Source organism: Oryzias latipes, chromosome 24 (genome assembly GCF_002234675.1).
Source record: "Oryzias latipes chromosome 24, ASM223467v1".
Classification (NCBI taxonomy): domain Eukaryota; kingdom Metazoa; phylum Chordata; class Actinopteri; order Beloniformes; family Adrianichthyidae; genus Oryzias; species Oryzias latipes.
In genome coordinates, this window is record NC_019882.2 from 13,566,221 (window position 1) to 13,587,451 (window position 21,231).

At 37.6% G+C, this 21,231-nt stretch overlaps 1 long non-coding RNA gene across 1 annotated transcript; it reads right to left on the bottom strand.

The window, feature by feature from the left end:
• Window positions 1-11,563: 11,563 nt before the first annotated feature.
• LOC111947109 lies at window positions 11,564-15,189 on the bottom strand. The gene is made up of 3 exons (XR_002872929.1): window positions 15,080-15,189; window positions 12,542-12,582; window positions 11,564-12,426 (listed from the first exon to the last, which is right to left on the bottom strand). It is a non-coding gene; the product is annotated as an uncharacterized LOC111947109 (long non-coding RNA).
• Between the last annotated feature and the right edge of the window lie 6,042 nt (window positions 15,190-21,231).

The following is a 21,231-nucleotide window of genomic DNA, read 5'->3' on the forward strand; positions in this document are numbered from 1 at the left end:
CAATGTTCAGGTCTCAGCTCAGCCCCCTCTTAGGACCTCAAGATTTAAAGTAACAGGAGTGTGACTTCTCGCTGACGTGTTCCCTGGTGGAGGAGAGCTGACATAGAAGCACAGTGGTGCGTGAACTGGATCTCGGGGAAACTTGAGTCCACTCTCAGCGAGTTATGTTGCTGGGGCCATGATGGAGTGGCCGCCCTGTAAGCGAAAGCAGATGAGAGTGAGGCATGCAATGTGCTGCAGTTTTACGCCTCAGCATACCTCTCATGCCAGAAACAAGGGGAATGTGTTTTTATGTTTGTTCGTGTGTGAGATATTTTCTTGAGTTAGTGAGGGATCTGTAGAGCAGTCTGCCAGTTTCAAACAGACTTCCTCTTTCATCCAATACTGAAGAATCAAATCTTTCAGCACACCAGCCTATGCAGCTATAATTGTGTCTCTTTAACTAGAGGAAATCTCTTTTTTTGGTAAGTTTTGGTAAAACATATCTTTTCCAGAGCTTTTTCTGGTCTTTTTTGTTTTTGTGTATATGAACTGGTTGAAAACAACTGTGGCTTTGGGGTGTTTCAAGGCCCGTCAGATTATAAAAAAAAACAAATATGTGACTTGAACCTGAGGATTTTTCCCATTACTACACAAAGATTACAGAAAGTAGACCTAAATCTGTGCAGTAGTCAGCAACAAAATGCTAAATTTGGTTTCAACCTTGTTCCAAAATCTGTTTCTGATCACATTTCAGATTGTTTTTTCAAATCTTCTTTCTTACTGTGTCTTTGAGCAAGAATTTGACCCTGTCACATACTCAAAAACGTAACAAAATTTGCACGCACCTTCTGAAAAGGAATTTTTGACACAGTGAAACAAAAAAAGTAGGAAACAAAGTTTGTAGATTTCGAATAACATTCCCCTGTTGTTTGCATATTGGTTAGTGGAATATTGTGAAAATATAACACATGAATCCCTGGCTCAAGATGAACAAAAGGATGTAACATACAATATGACATTATTAGAAATGTGGGCGTGGTTAACAAAAAAAAACGTCCATTGCCAATAATGTCCAAAAGTTTACCGCTGCTGATTCTTCTTAAAGATACATAGATGTGTTCACCACCTCCAGGTGATCAAAATGGTTATAAAATAACATTAAAAGGTTAACTGGCGAGGAAGGTATAGAGACTGGACAGCAAGTGAGGTTAGGTCAAAGGGGGACAGTGAGGGCAGATAGAGCTGTGAGTCACACAACATCTCTTCCAGCTTTTTTTAAAAAATTGTTTATTCTAAAATTCTGTTTTTGTGACCTTTTTGTATCTTTCTGCCTTCTGTAGTTTGCTCTTTAACAGTCTCATTTAAGCTAGTTTTTAGTTTATAAATATAAACTTTGTTCTTGAAATGTCTTCAAAACCCATTTTATGAACTCTTGGGATGGAGACAGAAATTCTTTTTTTGGTAAATGCAAATGTTTAGGCTTTTCTTTGTATGATTTGCAGCTATCATGCAGAAAATGTCTAAATATTTGTGGGCAGAGGCTTCCCTTCTGGCCTTTTGTCGGTTGCCATGTGGAAAAGAGCTCCAGCATCAACACAGCCATAATTAACATTAGCTACAGGGGCTAAACATTAAGCGAGACTGAGAGTCACGGAAGGAAGAAAGCTTGGGAGCAGATGGAGATTAATTGATGGAGTTGGAAGGTAAACAAAGATTTTGTTGGAAGTAGTGATGGAATGTCATATTCAAGATCAACACTTGCAGAAGAAATAGAAAAATCTTGCCTTCTTTGATTTCAGTCAAAACTTGCATGTTAAATTGCAACCAACAATCTCTGACCAGTCATTTTGGGGGGTTTGAGCTCTGACCAGCCATTCGTATAACAGCCCTGTTGCTATATTTTACTGCTGTGGCAACAAGGAAGTTAGACAACACAAATGATGTAACAACAGTTTACACCCAAACATCACACACAATCAGACTCTATGCAAGTGATGGCTGTTTTGTAGATCTGTTGCACAAACATTCCACTGCAGCGTTTCACCTTTACTTGATTAACAGTGCCTGGTTTGTTATGCAGTGGATCCCTAACACGTTGCCACTGCATGTGAACTCACTTGACATTTTTAGACTGTCCTGCTAAACAAATAAATCGGTTAGCTCAAAAGGGGCCCAAATCCAAGAGGTTTGTTTTTCCAGGAAATGATTTTAATTGCATAGCTTAAAGGGAGGCAACACCAAATGATTAATACTTTACCCAGATTTAGCACCAGTTCATAGCTTACAAATGCTATAATATGAAGCACCTTACTTTTATCATTTCAGAGGACTAGCAAACTAAAGTCTCTGGACTTGGGCTCTTCTTGACTTAAACAGGAGAGCTGCCATATTAGATAACTAATGCTGCCATCCATGGGATAAAGCAAAACCCTTGCAAGAGAGGCCCAAGTCCAGGAATTTTGCACTTAATGCATTTTAAATGTCAAGCATAGTCAAAACATTACAACGTACTTGGGACTTTTTTGCGCATAATCAGATAGCTTTTCCCTTGAAGACCATAGAACATAATATCTCAATTTTGAAAAATTGTGGACTTGGGCCCCTTTTGAACTAACCGATTCAAATAAACTAGTTTCTCACCAGTTTTGCCAACTCAAATGCTTAGATTCAAAGCGACTCACTCCAGTGACTCATAAGAGTTGACGCTATCCAGCACAGCCAAGAGAGGAACTACTGGTTCAAATAATTGTTTTATCATAAATCCTTCACACAATCATTTGCAGCTGAAGCAAATGAAAGCACGTCACATTTATCCACTCATCCATCCATATTCCACAACCCTTTCAGGGTCATGGGGTTGCTGGAGCCTATCCCAGCCTCTATTGGGCGTACGCTAACCATGGGCATGTCACAGGTCAATTGCAGGTCCCCCACCTTTGTCTCATTACTCTTCCCAACAACATCCACCAACAAGAAGCATCTTTGGTTAGGCTTGATTTTGAAGGAACAGAAAATGACAAGCAGAACAATTTTATACTCACCTGTTTATTTTGATAACGTAAAATTCAATGTGGAAACATGGGTAAAATACAGGGTCACATGACCCACTGGTTTGCATCAAGAGAAAAAAACAGCAGCACTCCCTGTTTCAGACAGATTTTAAGAACTAAAAATAAATGGAATCAGGTCATTTCATCATTTATCCATTATGTATCTTTTTTTATTTTTTACAAGCAAGTCACACTAAAAAACAGCCCAGATAAAAAATAGGAATAAAATTACTAATGGACTGTCTCAAAAACTTTGTGTAACTTTTTCTTGCCTCTTTCATTTCCTATATGGATAACCATTAGATTTATTATAACATGAACCACAAATAAATAAAGATGAATGGCCACAAAAATAGAAAAGTGTATTTTTCCTAAAGAGGGAAGTGAGTCTTTGCAGCTCTTGTTGGGTTTTGTCAATAAGAAACTGGCCTAATTGGCTCTTTCAGCATCAAAGGTTACTATATAGTGCGGTGTACCTACAGCAGCACTATGTAGTGCCGTGAATTTTAACACCACGCTCGCTACTTTTTTTTTAAATTTTCTTTTTTAATGGCAGATACGACATCATCGATTCCACGAAATTTAAATCTAATTAAAATGAGCATTTTGCGACGATTATTTATGAGTCCATTGTCTAATGAGGATAAAAATGTTGGTTTACCAAAAAAATACATTTAAATACCTTTTATTGGTGAAAATTTGTCGACGACGAATTTGTCGAAATGTGTCGACGCAATGCATTGTGGTCTATATTTGCCGATCTAGTGAGCATCGTTGCCCACTGGTTTTTCGCAGAGACTTCTGGGAAATTTCCAGGGCACTCAATTTTGGAATTGTAGATATGGACAGCACAACAAAATGGAGAACGCACTTTATAGTGCACTATGTAGGGGTTGGGGTGGGAATTCAGACATAACCTGTGATCTGATAGGAAAAATGACTAAATCATGTTTTGTTTTTTTTAACATGAAAGCATTTATTCAATTTAATTAAAAAAGGTAAAACTACAGGTTGGACCAGCTGTTGGTGTCGACATCCTTTTTTACCAGAAAACGCTTCTTCTATTGATAGAAATTCACTCTACGGACGTTTGTGGTAACCTGCTAAGAAGTTTGCAGGCTAAGGAATTTATGTTTATTTTTTAAAGATACTGAATCTTCATACCTATTTTAAAAAAAAAGAGTATAAAACAGTAACTGCTGTTGATTTTGCAGAGCTCACACACGGTCCAAAAAATCGAGAGTTCAACATAAAAAGTGGACCAAAAAATGATTTTTTTCCCCTGTACAAATGGATTTTCTTTTGCTGAGGGAGAACTTTTGAATATTCTGTATTTAGCTAGTAATATCATCTCTCAGCAGTCATGATTTCCCTTGGTAGAGTTTGCTTGACCTTCCTGGGGTATCCTCACATTTTCTCCAGGTTTTCCAGTTTCCTCCCAAATTCCAGAAATGTCCACCAAGAAGCAGAAGTGCCAAATATGCTGTTTGCTTTTATAAATATCCAGCTGTGACAAATCAGTGAAAAATGAAGGCTGTACCTCCCTTCTTTCATCATAACAGCTGAAATACGGTACAACAGAACCAGCACGGCATTGGGTTTAAAACTGACTCCACTCCAGCTCTGACCTAATCTAATCACACACGATTTATTTACTTTACTGTACTCTACTTTATACATTCCATTAGACAAGATAAAAACCCTTATGAAAAGAATGTTTTTTAGGGGAAAAAAAATCTTTAGAACCTTCTTCTATTTGGCTTTCCGCACAGTTAACATTTTTTAAAATACCACAAAAGACCATGTTAGTTCTTGATGAGGTCCATCATGTCTCTGATGGCATCTTGATAATCTTCCACATGGTTTTGGACCTTCCGCACAGAAAAATGAAGGGGTTTTAATGAAAGATTTGTTCACTTTTTGGTTTTGTCTTTGAAGATGGGGTTGCATCCTTTTTTATCTGCATGAACCTTGAGAATCTGTTCACGCATTTACATTCATTAGAGCTTTTGGGATTGATTCCCACACTTGATGGGCAACACATATGGATACTGCAACAGAGAGGGTGGGAAAGAGGGCCTTAGACCACAGAGGATGTTCATATGTGGGGAAGGAGGACATGGGGTGGTTGGTGTGGAGAAGACAGATGGAGTCAGATGATTCAATAGTGCACCCTCTAAAGGAGCAGCTAAAAAGAAAAATTGTATTAAGTTAAAATCAAATTAAACAGCAATGTTGCTTCTCTAGAAATCAGTCTAATCTTGATGTGGTTACAACTTGAATGGTTTGATAATTGAGCATTAAGTATATGATTATGCGAAATCAAGCACATTGCACCTTTTCAAAATGTATTAATAATAATGCAATTCATATTTTAAATATTTATACAAGATTTTTATATATATTTATATCTGAATTCAACAGTTCGGAGAACCAAAACTCTTGTTTCATTGTTTTAAATCAATACAAGAGGAAAAACAGTGTAATAAAATGCAAATCAGTAACAAATCCTTTTTGTTATGACTTCTTTCATTGATTCATTTTTTGTAATTCATTTCTTTTTTGGCAAAAATGCATTATATTGTTTATTTGATTGCAAAAACATGCAATTTCAACAAAAACAATTAAGAAAACAACTCTTTAGATGTAGGTTAACCTTGGTAGGATCAATAAGAAATAAAAGTTAAGAATACTGCATATCTTTGTCTTTCTATAAGACTATAATTAAGGGTGGGATCATTTCTTAATGAGATTCTTAAAATAATTTCTGGTCATGTAAAATGAACCAACATGAAGGAATGTTGTGTGATTACAGGCTTGCTTTGGGGTTTAATTAGCGCCCAGTGAATAATTCTGGAGAATTCACTAACAACAACCCAGTGGGAACAGTCCGAACACAACGTACTTTAGCTCTTAATTGCATAGTCATTTTAGAAAGAATTTGATCAATTTTGATTGTGACAAAGTTTGTGAGGTTGTATTTTGGCATTTGTCACTGCAGTTTGACACTTAAAAAAAGGGAGGTTTTAAGAAAGTTTTTGTAATTGTAGATCTGGGTTTTTAGTTGGCAGGCTCCTTCTACTGCTTAAAAACCCATAAATGCACATAAAACATGAGAAAATAAAGTTTTAAAAAGTTTTCCCTTACACAGAGCTTTGGTTAATACACTCCTGTGAAAGCAACATCCATTTTGGGTGTCAAACAGGAGATGTAGATCTTTGCAAAGTAAAAATGATGTTTGCAAAAGGATGCCTTCTACTCCTGAGGATTTTTTTCATGCCAATACCTTTAATTATTGTACTATTTCAGCCGATCTTTAGTAAAAAATCATGAATGTAACCTTGATTGACTTTAATTTGTTCTGACCGTTAGCAAAAAGTTTATTTAAGTGTAATGCAGTGTACTTAGTCTATACTAAAAGGGAGGCAGTATACTTGAAGTTTACTTTTATGTAGTATCTATGTACTGTAAACTTAAAAGGTTCCAATTTAGTCTGAAGAAGTATCCAGATAGTCTACTTCCTACACTACATGGTCTGTAGTATACTTGCTATTCTTATACTCAAGTATACTTAACAAAATAAACTTCAGGTGTATATATTTTTACTAAGGGGACAATGACTTTGAAATTTTTCTGATCAATAAATACACAACAAAGTTATGAGTTAAGTAAAAAAACTCTCAAAATAAACCCTATTATGAATTGGGTAATAGCATAATCCTAGTAAGCTCATATTTGTCATTTGTTTAAATGTTTTATTTCAACGATGTTGCTTTTAAGGTGATTTTTGACAACAAAATATATACTTGACCAACGACGTTTAGTTCAAGACAAAGTCACCACCACCGCAGCATATAACTTGCAATAGATATACACTATAATGCAGATGGAGGTTAGACTTTTTTGCCAACAAATAGTTTAGAACTTGGTATTACACTCTAAAAAGGAAAAGGTTGATCCAACTTAATTGAATCACTTCAATTGGTAACAATTTACGTAGTTTATTCAACTTAAAATTTTTATGTCTATCCAACTCAATGTAATACGTTGATCCAACTTAATTGAATTCCTTCAATTGGTAACACCTAATTGAATTAAGTTTATTCAACTTAATTTTTATGGCTATCTAACTCAATTCAATAAGTTGATCTAACGTAGAATTTTTTTTTTTCCAATTTGGTTTATACATTTTAATTTGACACATTTTTCTGAAGTTTTAACCCATGGACCTTGTAGTTTTCATATCAAAGACATGAATGACCCAGCAATGTCTTGCATTACAAGGTAGGAGCTCACATGTCATGAACTATACGGACACGGATGCCCCACCATACGTTGTCGCCAGTAAGCAGTGAATGGTTCCTGTCGATCTGAGTCAACATTTCTGTGGTCACCACCCTCACTTGTTAGAGGTTCATACCCCTACCACTTGAATCTGTTCAATGTCAGACTGTATACTTTATTGAGGCATCTGATTGGTCAGTTTATATCTACTTCCACTAAAGAAAAAATATTGTGATTAAAAAAACATGAATTAGCAAAACATTTTGACAAAAAATGCACTTTGTGGGAAAAAATACCTTTATAGGTGCTGCATTTGGACTAAACACATGTGGGAAATTCTGCATAAACTGTTAATGCATAGACTTTTTTATGATTGTGAATGATGGTGCTCTCGGGCTCTGAAGTATCTCTTTGGCTGAACATGTCCCTGCTTTGCTTCCTTCAGTTTTCTATTTAGCTCGAATCTGTTGACCCACATTCCAGAAAATCACATGAGCTGCAAATCAGAACTCATGGGCAACAGCTGTTTGGCTTGAAAAAAATCTCAACAGAGAGACCGATTAAAAGTTTTATCCACCGAATAAACACTTCCAGAAGATGTTAACTGCAATATAATGCATCTTTTGTTTATTTTCTTTTTTTTCCCTGCATTTCTTTTCAGCTCCTGATGCCAAAGAGCGATCTACAGCTGCTGCCCATGTCATGCTTCTTCTACAGAGACAGTGCTTCATGATTTAGATTCTCAAACAGAAAATACTGCTCCTGTTTTGAGCTCTTGACTCATATTTTTTAAATCTGTTAACTTTTATGTGTCAAAAAAAAGTTTTCAAGTCAGTAAAATATTAATATAAACTTCTGAAAACTACAAGTAAATAAAATGTGTTACTTCATGATTTAGAGCTAAATGTAAAAGTTGATTGGTCAATACAGTGCACAAATGTTATTTTTTAATGTTTTTTTAAAACTATAACTCTATTATTAATGCTATTAAAATATTACTTATAATTTTACAGGTTTATTCTCATAAAATTCAGACTTTTTTCCTCATAATTTTACAGCTTTATTCATGTAAAATTATCAACTTCTCAGAACTAGCAACTTTATTCTTTTAAATGTATTTCTTTATTTATTTCATTTTTTGGGTGGCTCTGATACTTTGTGGTACCCACAAGTTTCATGTTTTTTCTGTTTTGCACACACAGTATTAAGTTGTTCTAGTAATCGTTTTGGAAAACGGTTTGACGTCAGTTGGTGTCATGAGAATATAGCTTGAAAGGGTAGCTTTAAAAAAACTAACTAACTTTGATATAGCAGCTGCTAAACTTCCAGACACTCTAAAAACATCTGGAGAAGTACGCTTTAACTCTGACTGCAGCTATAAACAGTTCAGTAATACATACTCATACATATATACCTATTAGCGGAACACTAAAGCACAAGTCCCCTTAAAAGCAAACAAACACTCCAAAAACCATGTAAACAGTTTATTGGTGCATAGGTCATGCTCAGTTTACTGTTGGCTACATTCGTGGGTTTCTGACTTTGGTTGTTTATTGGAATTTCCCATAAAATCTTTCTGAAAAATTAGTATGTATTGATAGTCACTGTTGGGCCATGTCCAAATTCCCTCACTACTCGCTGACTACTAAAAAAAAGGTTTTAGTGTGTATTATCAAGTGCAGGGATGCCTAATCCTGGTTCTCCAGATCCACCACCCTGCCAGTCTGCCAGTTCTCTCTGCACAGCTTTCTGCTGATTGCTGACTCAGGTGTTTGCTTATTCTGACTGACTGGACCCTCCTGATCCAGGTAATCAGCATCAGGAAGTGCAGGGAGAGCTGAAACAACAGGCAGGGCGGTAGACCTCAAGGACCAGGATTTGTCATTTCTGATCCAGAGCTCTGGATTTTAATAGAAATTCCGATCACACGCTCACTACTTTTGACAACACCAATTTACTTAAGTCAAAACCTAATAACTGAATATTTTACAAAAACTATGAGTCCACTATGTTTTGATGATGAAAACTTGGATGAAATAAAATACATTTTTCTCACATGAAAATCGTTCAAATGCAATGCATTGTGGTCTATATTTGCCAATCTAGTGAGAACTGACTCACACTAGCCTTTCACAGATACTTTTGGGAAATTTCTAGGGCACTGGATCTTGGAATTGTAGATGTGAACAGCCCCAAAAAAGGGAAATCCCTCACAAACTGTGCACCAAGTAGTGAGTACTGAGGGAATTTGGTTACAGCCTTTGTTTCTCTCCAGTCCTGTCACACCTTTCAGTTACAGGTTATTAGCACTCAGCCTATGTAGGTTTAGGGCTTTTACAGTTTTACTGTCAAGTACATCATTTTACTACTGTTTGGTCTCCCATTTAGTCATTGTTCTGTTTTGTTGTTTTTTTTGCTTTTTTTCTTGGGTGTCTATCATGAAGAGACTTCTGGGAGAATGGATTGAAACACAAAGGTTTTCTACCAAATTCCATTCGGTGCTGTGAATTAGTAAGCTTAATATGTTAACTTTCACTCTCTTTCAAAATTTTAACCACTTTTGTTTTGTTTTTGCCTATGACGTTGTGTTTTTATTTTTTGTGGAAAATAATCCTGCTGTTTACACATTATTTATTTAATGCTTTAAAATCAAACAATTTTATCAAGAACAAGTTCTTGCTTTTATGTTAAAAAAAACTGCGGATAGGTAATAGCCTTTTTATTTATTTTCATTTGCTCAAACTATGCATCTTTTATACATCTTTTTCATTGTTTTGAATCAGGATGTTCTGCAGCTTTTAAAACGTGTCACATTCTGACTTTATTTGCACAGCAGCATCCAACTTTATCAGATTGTTTCTTAACAATTTAATGTGAGCCACTGTGATGGCAATTTTCCCTGAATATGTGGGAAAAAGTGAATGTTTGTAGGATGAGACCATGTGACAGACACAAGTGGTATCTCCTGGATTCCTTGCAGCTTTAGCCTACGTCAACAGAGCATGCAGAGGACGGGAAAGTCTCAGACAAGCCCTGCAATTGCTGTTTTTGTGGTTCGGCTTTTATTGAAGGTGGTGTGGTGTCACTAAAGCAACAAAAGGTCTGCCGTTTTTTATTTTATGCCACAACAGGAGCCAAAATCAGACCTCAGAGAAAATTTCAAAAGAAGGGAAAATTACAGCAGCAATAGATTTATGGGTTACATTTCTGATCATAATATGACTGTCTCCATAGTGACAGAAAGTATCTGCCAAAACGGATGCGTGGACAAAGAAACATTTAATTCTCAACAGTTGCTATAAAGGCATGGGATTGTTGGATGCAGCAAAAGTTTGAGCATCCGGTCCCTGTTCTAAACAAGAAAAACAAAACAATACAAAACAGGGCCTTGAGTTTGTTGATTAACAAGCATTGAAAAATTGTTGTCACTTTTTGTTTAACAAGTGTTGGCACCGTCATGCGCTTTAAGATCAAGGCTGTTCTTTGACTGCAGGGGATAAAAATACTCAAGAGGCTTCACTGCTTTCCAAACAACCTGAAATGTGATGTCATTTTTGGATAGCTAAAATGGGAGTGTGTTTTCCTTCTACTCAACAATATATCTGGCAACTTTAAGGTCATAACATGCTGGTAGTTTCCTCACAAGTCAAACATGTGGTTCTTTTCAAAGTTTACTTTCCAATGAATTTACTTTTTAAATTGTTTTATTCAACAAGAATATGTCCTAGCTATTTATAGTTTCTTATTAATTCTGCGAAGAAATTTTAATCATCTGAAAAATACTTGATATAAATGAATGCTTGCAAACGGAGAAAAAAAAACGTAAATCATAAACACAGCATTTTTTTTTATAGGCAACCTAAAAAACACCCATTTCTAAAATCCTATAGAGTGTTGTATGGATGGAAATGTGTTCTGTTGGGGCTTTTTTACTAAAAGTTTTCAGTTATTGGTTGGTTCAAAAATACTTAAATTGTGAAAATAATATAATAATGTCCTCTTTCAAGTAGATTTTTGCTGATAACTTGCTTTAAAAAAGAAAGAGAGTATTGAACTTTCTTTGCTCCTAAAGCCAAGGAGATCCCATGGGAAAAAACATAATTTGTCTTAATTCCATCTAGAGAGGAATATTTATGAACAGACAGAATTAGTTGGAGCACTTGAGATTGTTTGTTTCTTTTTTAGGAGACTTTTTTCCCTTGTGAGTAAAACAAGACATAAAACCATCATGTTCTCAAAGAAGCAACTGAAAGGAAGGTGAGTTTTTACTGCAGGAGTGAATCACTGAGAGAAAGCAGCAGGAGACAATTGAAAGGAACCAGGTGCAGGAAATAAATTACACTTAACAAAAAGGATGAAACTAATAAAAAAAGAACTCAAAGCCAACATTTTTTGACAGTACCTTTAAAGCAACTTCAGTTGTTCAAAGTGTCGAGAACTTCCTGAGGTAACTAAAAGAAAAACTGACACAGCATGGTATTTTTTCCGCACTTAAAAAGTGTAATTTTTTTCAAAAAAACAACAGTACCACTTATAATCCAGACCACCTTATACATGGATTACTTCTGGTCATGTTTACTGATGTCAAAGCGATTTTGAGAGGTACATGGCGCTCCGTCAAAATTTCAGTCTGTTTTTTGTTCTTTTTTTTGAGTTACACAAGAGATTGGGTGTTATTGTAAATACACGAATGCTGCTAATGTTTAGGGGTGTCAGACTGCATTTCTTTTTAACAAGGTGGGGAGTTAGCATAGTCACAGTAATTGTCATGCCGGGCTAGGACCAGAACAGACCCAAGTGTTGAAACCCAGAAAGACAAACACTGGAGATGGCGATAGAAGATTTATTTCAAATTCCTTGGTGGTAGGTAGACTGGCAGCGGAGGAGTCACTGAAGATGGAGTAATGAGGTGTAGAGATGGAGGTAAGTTTCTTTGGAAGCCAACGTTGAGAGGCAAGATAAAGGTAAGCGGAGCTTGGTGTAGGAAGAACAGGCTTGGCATGGTTGAAGGATGAAGTCAGAGTGTGGTAGTAACTTGGAGCAAGGAGATGATCTTGAGAATGAGAATCTTGTGACTGGACCCAGGTTGGCATTCGTGGATGACAGATCACTGTAGGCAGATTGAGAGCTAGAATTAGACAAGAGCATAAATATACAAGGCTTGAGATTAGGTTTGACCACGTATGCACCAGGGCAACGAACTGGCCTGGAGCCATCTCAAATACCGGAGTAGGTGATGAAGTAAATGCCGACAGCTCGGCCCAATCTGGAATAGAAGCAGAGAAGGGGGGGGGGGGGGGCACCGGGAGGCATCATGACAGCAATGTTTGTTTTAGCAGGATCGGCCTATTTTTTCACGTTGATAAGAACAAGGTTAGGTGTTCATATGAATACGTTAACGCAGCTAACGGGTAGCAGTGTCAGAGTATATTTCTATTATGTGTTACTAACAAGGTTGGGCATCAGGGTAGTCATAGTAAAGTATGTTCAAGTGGGATCTATCATTTTTTTACATGTTGCAAAAGTTATCGTGATTAAAGTCTAACTGACTGAAAAACTTGTGTTTAACTGTAGTCATGCTTAATGCGCCTTATAGTTCGGTGCACATTTTATATAAGACATAAGTTCGATAATTGACTTGATGGTGTGCCTTATAATGAGGTCATGTCTGTTAAAATGGTAAAACAAAATAATGGGAGTAAATGAGAAGATTCCAACATCTGCAATGCAGCCTACATAAATCCAAACCCAAAGGAGCCAAAAAGACCAGAAAAGAAAAAGTGATAAACGTTGGTTTCAGAAGCGTTTCCAGTGAGGTTTTCACAGATGTTTTACTGTCACTCACAGATGCTCTCTTGCTCAGTCACTCTTAGTTCTCTCACTGTCTCAGCCAGCTAAGATCTCAGTGACACACCGGCTGGATCTTCCTGGCACATGACGCAGGACTTTCAACTGTGACAGTGCTACCCCGGGGCTTTCTCCTTTCACACAGTGACGTGTTTAACGTCAACCATTCCCCTGCTGACGTAAGGAAGAGGCCAAAATGGCTGCCAACTCAAACGCAGTCTATTGCACAAGACATGGCTGCAAACACTGAAGGAAAATCTTGGAACCATAAGTTTAGGGAAAAAAATTGTAGCAGCCCAAACAATGTAGGAAGATAATTGTTGAAATGACCACAGCTTCCAACATTTCCCAAAAATTCCAGTGTCAACAAGTACTTTGAAAGTTGAATAAAGTACCGTAGGTTCTTGATGAGTATCATGACAAATGTTTTCAGAACAACTATGATGCAGCCTTATTCAGCATGACTATTGAATATCTTAGTACAAACAGCTTTGTCATGCGGGGCAAAACACAGAGTTTTCCAGCTGGAATCATATATGGAAAAAAAGATTGTGATGAAGTGTTTCAGAAACATACCATTCTGCGAGTACTTTTTTTGGTGAATTTCCAAAAGAAAAATGTTGTGACCCTAAAGATTTTTTCCGTGACATTCAGTGACATTGCAGTTTTTGAAGATAATGAAGACGCAACATTTTTGCTTGCAACCACCAATTTCAATTTACTTAATTTATACTTAGGGAAAAAGGTCAACCATGGATTTGACCTTTGATTTTATTAAATGATCGGCATCTTGCTTATTCTATCACAGCAATTAAAGTATTTTTTTTTATTTTCAAGCATATTTCAAAACAATTTTCTTCAATTAGCATTACTGTTATAATTTTCTTTCCACTGACTCATATGAAGACCAACCTCAAAGTGTCAGGAACTGCAAATAAAATACCCACTATGCAGGAGACCAGGGTCGGTGGCAGAAACAAAATATTTCATATTCATTTCAACTTAAAAATGACCAAATCCCATGGAGAAACAAAACTGGTGGCAAAGCAGAACGGATGACCTGACAATGATAACCAGACACCTAAACATTCACTGGCCACTTTATTAGGCACACTTGTCCAACTGCTCATTCATGCAAATTTCCAGTCAGCCGATCACATGGCAGTAGCTCAATGCATTTACACATGTAGACATGGACAAGAAGATCTGCTGCAGTTCAAATCGATCATCGGAATGGTGAAAAGAAAAAAAAAGGTGGTTTAAGTGACTTTGAATGTGGCTTTTGGTGCCAGACAGGCTGGTCTGAGTAGTTATGAAACTGCTGATGTATTGGGATTTTATATCCTCAACTATCCATAGGGTTTATAGAGAATGGTTCAAAATATAAAAAAAAAAAAAAAACCTAGTGAGCAAGACTGGTTCCAGCTGATAGAAAGGCAACAAGAACTCAAATAACCACACATTACAACCGAGGTCTCCAGAAAAGCAACTCTGAATGAACAACACATCCAACCTTGAGGCACATGGGCTACAGCAGCAGAAGACCAAACCAGGTTCCACTTCGGTCAGCTAAGAACAGGAAACTGAGGCTAATTGGACAATAGAAGATTAGAAAAACGTTACCTGGTCTGATGAGTCTCCATTTCAGCTGCGACATTCGACATTGCGAAAGCAGGGTTACACACTGCCCTATAGCAACAGTTCAGATTGGTCATGGTGTAATTGTATTGGGGATATTTTTTTCTTGCAGGGCTCGACATAGCCATTTGCCCGCTGGCCCGGTCCTGTTTCTCGAGCAGTACGGACCACAAGACTTTATTTTTTACTTGTCCGCTCGGGCCACTAAAATATCTAACGGTTAATATATTTTTCACCTTTTTCAATAAAGTATATTTTGTGAAAACATGTAGATTTACCTCGTCTTCATCGCTTTGACAGTTTGACGTCCGCCATGATTGTTTTGGTCACGTGGTGCGCACGCATCAGATAGTCCATCAGATGCGTGCGCACCACGCATCTCCGGATGCGGAGAGTGAACACTGTTCACTCTCCGCATCCGTTGGAGCAACTTAATGGCGCAAAAATAGCTTGGGAAGTTGGACAAGGAGACAACGAACGCACAAGATGTTTCTCAAACCTCCCCAAGATGGAGTAATGGGTGGAATTAGTAGTTTGGACAGCAAGACATTTAATGAATGCATTGAAGATGAAATTGTATGCACTAAGCTTTAACCTGAATGTCAAAGAATCAAAGGCAACTCAAAATACCTGAATCTCAGACTCAAATGCAGTATAATGTCAGAGTACTTAATTTTGTTTTTCTTTACAACACTGTAAGCAGTAAGTATTTCTAGTCAAAAGCTGAATGATCTCAGTAATTTAATTTGATTTAATTTTTCAATTATTTAATTTAATTAAGTAATTAAAATAACTAAAAAGTAAATGTAACTTTGCAACTTTAAATAAGTAACTCTGCGAATTTGAACAACATAACAGTAATTAAGGATCTAAAAAGTAAATGTAACTTTGCAACAGTAACAAAAAGCAGAACCTCAAGGCAGTCAGAGCAAAAAAGTAAATAAAACTTCTTAACTATTGATCACGAACAAATGTGAAATAGCAGTGATTAGAAGCAGCATGAAAACTTCTTAACTAGTGTTATCTACTACACTGCAGTGCCCTCTTCAAAAAATCTGAAACAGACTACAGCAGATTTAAGTTTGATATGGTCTATTTTCAGTAATTGAAAAGTGTATAAATAAGTGCCAGATGTCACCAGAATGCACCAAATTGCACCGGTAGGAGTTCATTAGAAATTTGCCTCTGAGTTGTGGGCGGGACTAACAACAACCCCCGCCTCCCTTCCCGTTGTGGAGTGATTGTGGCCCGCCCATCACGTTTTCTACATAAAAAATAAACAGCATTTTTTCGTCTGCACCTGATTCACAATGATTTGAATAAAGAAATGCTCAGAATTTGCAATTTTAAGCTTAATATTCTTAATTTTTGTCCTAGATCATGAACAAAATGCCACAAGAACATGTTAAAACACCAAAAACGTAATTTTCATGGGAGTGGGTGTTTTAAGGTAACCTTTTAAGGACCATAGAAAAAGGTTTGGGTGTATTTGGAGGGAAATGGTCTAACTGGGTTTGAATCCTTTTTTGTGATTTTTTCAAAGGTTTTTCTTGCATTCTAACCATCTGTGATCTCTTGTGAAACAAAAGTCCTACTCGGATTCCTATCCTACGTTCAGTTACCGTACTTCCGAAAAGATTGAATCAAATTCTTTCCTCTGAAATCAGTCCATTTGGGTTTGTTTGGCAGAACTTTTGGTTCTGTTTTACTTCACTGCATAGCATCAAGATTGTTGCACAAAATTTCCACTTCATCCTCAATGTTTTTTCTGCCATCCCTTCAAAGCAGGAGTGTTTGTGCAACAATACGCCCATTTTATCAGGCTTTACCCACAAACTGTGCCAGGAAAAAAAGAATGAGTCTTTACTAGTAATGTTTTTCCAGAAGGTTCTTAAAAAGAAACATTCACAGGCAACTCAGTGGAGTCTCTAGTCTGAGATTGGGAGAGTTTCGGCTTTATTCCCAAAAAACGATCCAACATGTTCCAAGGATTTTAAGTAGTTTTGGCAGATTTTGGTGGTTTCAACAATCGAAGCCAGATATGACTTCACCAAATCTTGGCACTACCAAACATGAGTAACAAGACATAAAAAGAAAAAACAAGCCAGTTAATTTTAACTCCACCCTGTAAAGACGACCTCTGATTGAAGTTTTTCTTTTATTTCTAATAAATTTCAATCCAGCCACAAAGCTTTGTTTTTCAGTTCTAAATTTGATTGAATCAAGGAGACTTTTTTTGTGTGCTAAATACTCAACTAACGATTTCTTGGTGAACTGACCGATTTGCACCATTAACTGTAAACGAGGGAACTGGACTGAGCGGGTCTGACTTCAGCCATAGAAAGTGCTTTACTTCCAGCTCCAGTAACAAGAAGCCAATTCAGTCGCCATACGGACGTAGCCGTGTTAGAGCCAGGTGACAGTGATTGGTCCGAGTGATCTGACAATGTTTCTATGGCAACTACTGTCACCAAACAGGAAGGAGTTTTTTTGAAGTCAACACCCCTTCCACTGAAAGCGGGTCAGGGAGAATCTGTCAATCAAACTTTCGAGGTGGGGGTCAATGCTTTCACTGAGACATCTGATTGATCAGCTTGTAGCTTGAATAACTTGCAATAAACAAAAACAATAATTGAAAAAAATTAAGATTAGCAAGAACATGTTTAAAAAAAAGTATCAGAGCAAGAATGGTTATTCTGACAAACAGAACGACTGTGTAAATGCTTTTCATTTTTCACTAGAAGTTCATGGATATTGGGTTCTTTGACCCAGCAGGTACTTCCTATTTAAAGCGCGAGGGGAGAGTCAAGTTCTTATATACACTCAGGAGGTGGCGACAATATCCTGCAAACTTTGTTGAAAAATTACTTTATAAGCAAAATCTCTTTTAAAGTATGACGTGTTTTATCTATTAGCCGTTTTTAATGTGCCTCTCACAATAAGATTGCGTTGCAGTGCAGCCAACGTCTTTGTGTGTGGGGGGGCACATAGGTTACTGTCGAAATACTTATGTTAGACGTGGGCATGGGGTGCAAATGGGAAAAATATGGCTCCTATATAAATTCTGTAACCTATGTAGTGAATAAATATGGAACCTGTAAAGGAGTGTGAATGAATGTAAAGGCTACATAAATGGAATCAGCCCAGAAGGGCCCCACCTAAATTACAAGCTTGTCAGCAAACAACCTGCAGACAAAGCCACATGGGCTAATTCAATGCAGGTATTTTACATTTTTGCTTGTAATGTGCTTAATTTTTGAATTTCCTAATGTAAAGCACCTTGGTGCTCAAAGATAGTTCATTCATTAATTAACATGGGACCCATTGTTGAAGTCCACATTTTGGACCCATATTGAAAGTAAGCTGGAAGGATAACAGGTTTTCTGCTGGTAAAATGCTAAATATAATTTCAATTGGTAAAAGACAAAAAGTGAAGCAAAAACACCCGGATCACCACACCCCTGCATTTGGAGCAGGATGCCTTGATCACCAGTGTAGGGACAGGGCTTGAAAGAGAATGTTTTCCAAGTTTAAATCAAATCAACCTTTATTTATATAGCACTTTTCCAACACATGTCACTCAAAGTGCTATGCATAAAATATAATCAAAATTTAAAAACAAAAAAGGACAAGACAAACAATGCAGACATCCCCCCCATGCACACACACACAGAGACAGACAATACACACACCATGATAAAAAGAGTGATAAAATGATGAGACGTAGAGATTTGGCTAAACAATATTTTGGGGACATGTCCACATCAGTGACCCCCCACCCCGGTTCATGGAGTATGCTACCACAGGACCCCCCAGATCCGATCGATGGAGTCAGACCCGGGACTCTGAGATCCCTCAGAGGAAAACACTGGAGTTAAAAATAAAATGTAAAAGTAATCAAATTAAAAGTAAAATGTATTTAAAACAAGAAACAAATAATTACTTAAATCTTAGAAGACATATAAAGAAACTCAGTCAGACGTCTGAAAGTTGTAACAACCTGTGCAAGAGGGGCTGTAACTGGTTCAAGAGAAGGCTTCTCCTGCTTCACTGTCCTACTTACTTTGCAACCATCTCTCACCTTCAGCTTCTTATAATCCATGGGTAGGGTAGGAAGGGGGATCCTAAAAGAATGACATTGCTCCAAAATATGTCACAACCTTTCATGACAATTATTTATTGAGGAAAAATGCTAAATGAAAAAAGCCAGACTGAAAAAAAAAAGTTTCCCCAGCAGACCTAAACCTACAGGATCTGTGCAATAAGGTAAACACAGTTTTTCATGCTACACATGAGAGGTTTTCTGCATGGGAAATAGGGTCCTACTCAAAAAATTGCAGTTCATAGGCAGTGATTTGTGGGAATTTCATTCACCCCCAACTATAGCTGCATTTCTGGATCTGCCTGAAAGATATTTTTCCAGGGAAACACTTTCTCACAGGGTATTGTTTCCAAAAATGACTATGGGGAGCTTTCTGGGAGGCACATCTGCACAGCAGGGCCATTTTTAAATCATAAATTCAGTTTAGCTTCTTTCCCAAACAAGAGGTTTTCCTGTGTGCACACACAACTGAGCACATTACCTTTGGGAATTAGTGACTTGACCCAACAAATGTCTTTAATCTCTGGACACTTTGCATTACGGGAAAAAGTGGACCCCTTCCAGCTGCACAACAAAACTGCAGATTAAAAACAACTGTCTTATCTGGAGGGTTTCTCTGATGGGGCCCCTTCCTTTTGAATTGCGTGCTGTGCATGCACCATCATTGCACACTTAGATCAGAAAAGATTTTTTTAGGGTAAAAACGGTTGAGTAATGCTTAAAGTGTGCAAAGGGCTGCTTTGTCCTACTTTGTTTTGCATCATCTAAATGAGTTTATTTTATTATTCAGATTAAAGTTGATTATGAATCAAAACTTAGTCTTGGTTTGGATCTTTTTCTACTTCTTCTTCTTTCTCTTTCGGCTTTTCCCATCAGGGGTCGCCACAGCAAATCATCGTTTTCCACTTCACTCTATCATGGACATCTTCTACACTAACATTAGCCAACTTCATGTCCTCTGTTAAGACATCCATATATCTCCTCTTTGGCCGTCCTCTTGCCCTCGGGCCAGGCAGTTCCATCTCCAACATCCTTCTACCAATATATCCACTATCCCTCCTCTGAACATGTCCAAACCATCTCAGTCTGGCTTCTCTGACTTTGTCGCTAACACAGGCAACATGAGCCGTCCCTCTGATGTACTCGTTCCTTATCCTGTCTAACCTGGTCACTCCTAAGGAGAACCTCAACATCTTCATCTCCGCTACCTCCATATCAGCCTCTTGTCTCTGTCTCACTGCTACCGTCTCTAACCCATAGAGCAGAGCTGGTCTCACCACCGTCTTGTACACCTTTCCTTTGAGTCTTGCTGACACTCTTCTGTCACACAACACTCCTGACACTTTCCTCCACCCGCTCCAACCTGCCTGCACTCGCCTCTTCACCTCTTTTCCACACCCCCCATCACACTGAACAGTTGACCCCAAGTACTTAAACTCCTGCACCTTCTCCACCTCAGCCCCCTGTAACCTAACGCTTCTACCTTGATCCCTCTCGTTCAGACACATGTATTCTGTCTTACTACGACTGACCTTCATGCCTCTTCTTTCCAGAGCAAACCTCCACCTCTCTAGCTGTTCCTCCACCTGCTCTCTACTCTCACTGCAAGTTACAATGTCATCCGCAAACATCATTGTTTTGTTTGTATTGTGGATGATTCGCATGGTTATTTTGGCAATTTTTACGCCGGATGCCCTTCCTGACGCAAACCTCTTTATTTATCCGGGCTTGGGACCGGCACAAAAGTAACTGGCTTGCAACCCCTGTGGCTAGATTTGGATCTTTTTCTACTTACTTGTGAAGAATTCTGTAATACGATCAAGTTTGAACAGGAATAAAGGTTTTTAGGGTCTAGAGAGAATGCTCTTGCTTTTGGGGTCAGGGGAAGTTCAGAAAGTTTCTGTCAGATCGCCAAGTGAGCCTCCTTAAAGGGTGTTTATCGTAAAGGTCAAAGAAAGAGCACAGGATTGTTTCTGACCATTCCTTTAAGGTTAGGTTGGCAGCAGCAGGGGAAAACTTGGAGGGGAAACGCTGCAGAAACCAAGCTTTGTGAAGAAGCTGGAGGGAAGTTAGTTTTGTGGAGCTGAGAACACAAAAAGATTTTGATTGTAGGTAATCCATCAGGATCAAAATATCTTAAATCTACATAAAAGGGTCATGTCCTGGTATTTTAATCCCATTATATTGAAGAAAAACAATTTAGGACCCAGCTAATTTTTGTGAAATGCTTTAAAATCGTCTCCAGTGACACCTAATAATTTAATAAGGAGTTTTTTTTTCCCTTTTCTTATGGGAATTATTCAAAACATGAGTTCCACTCAATATTCC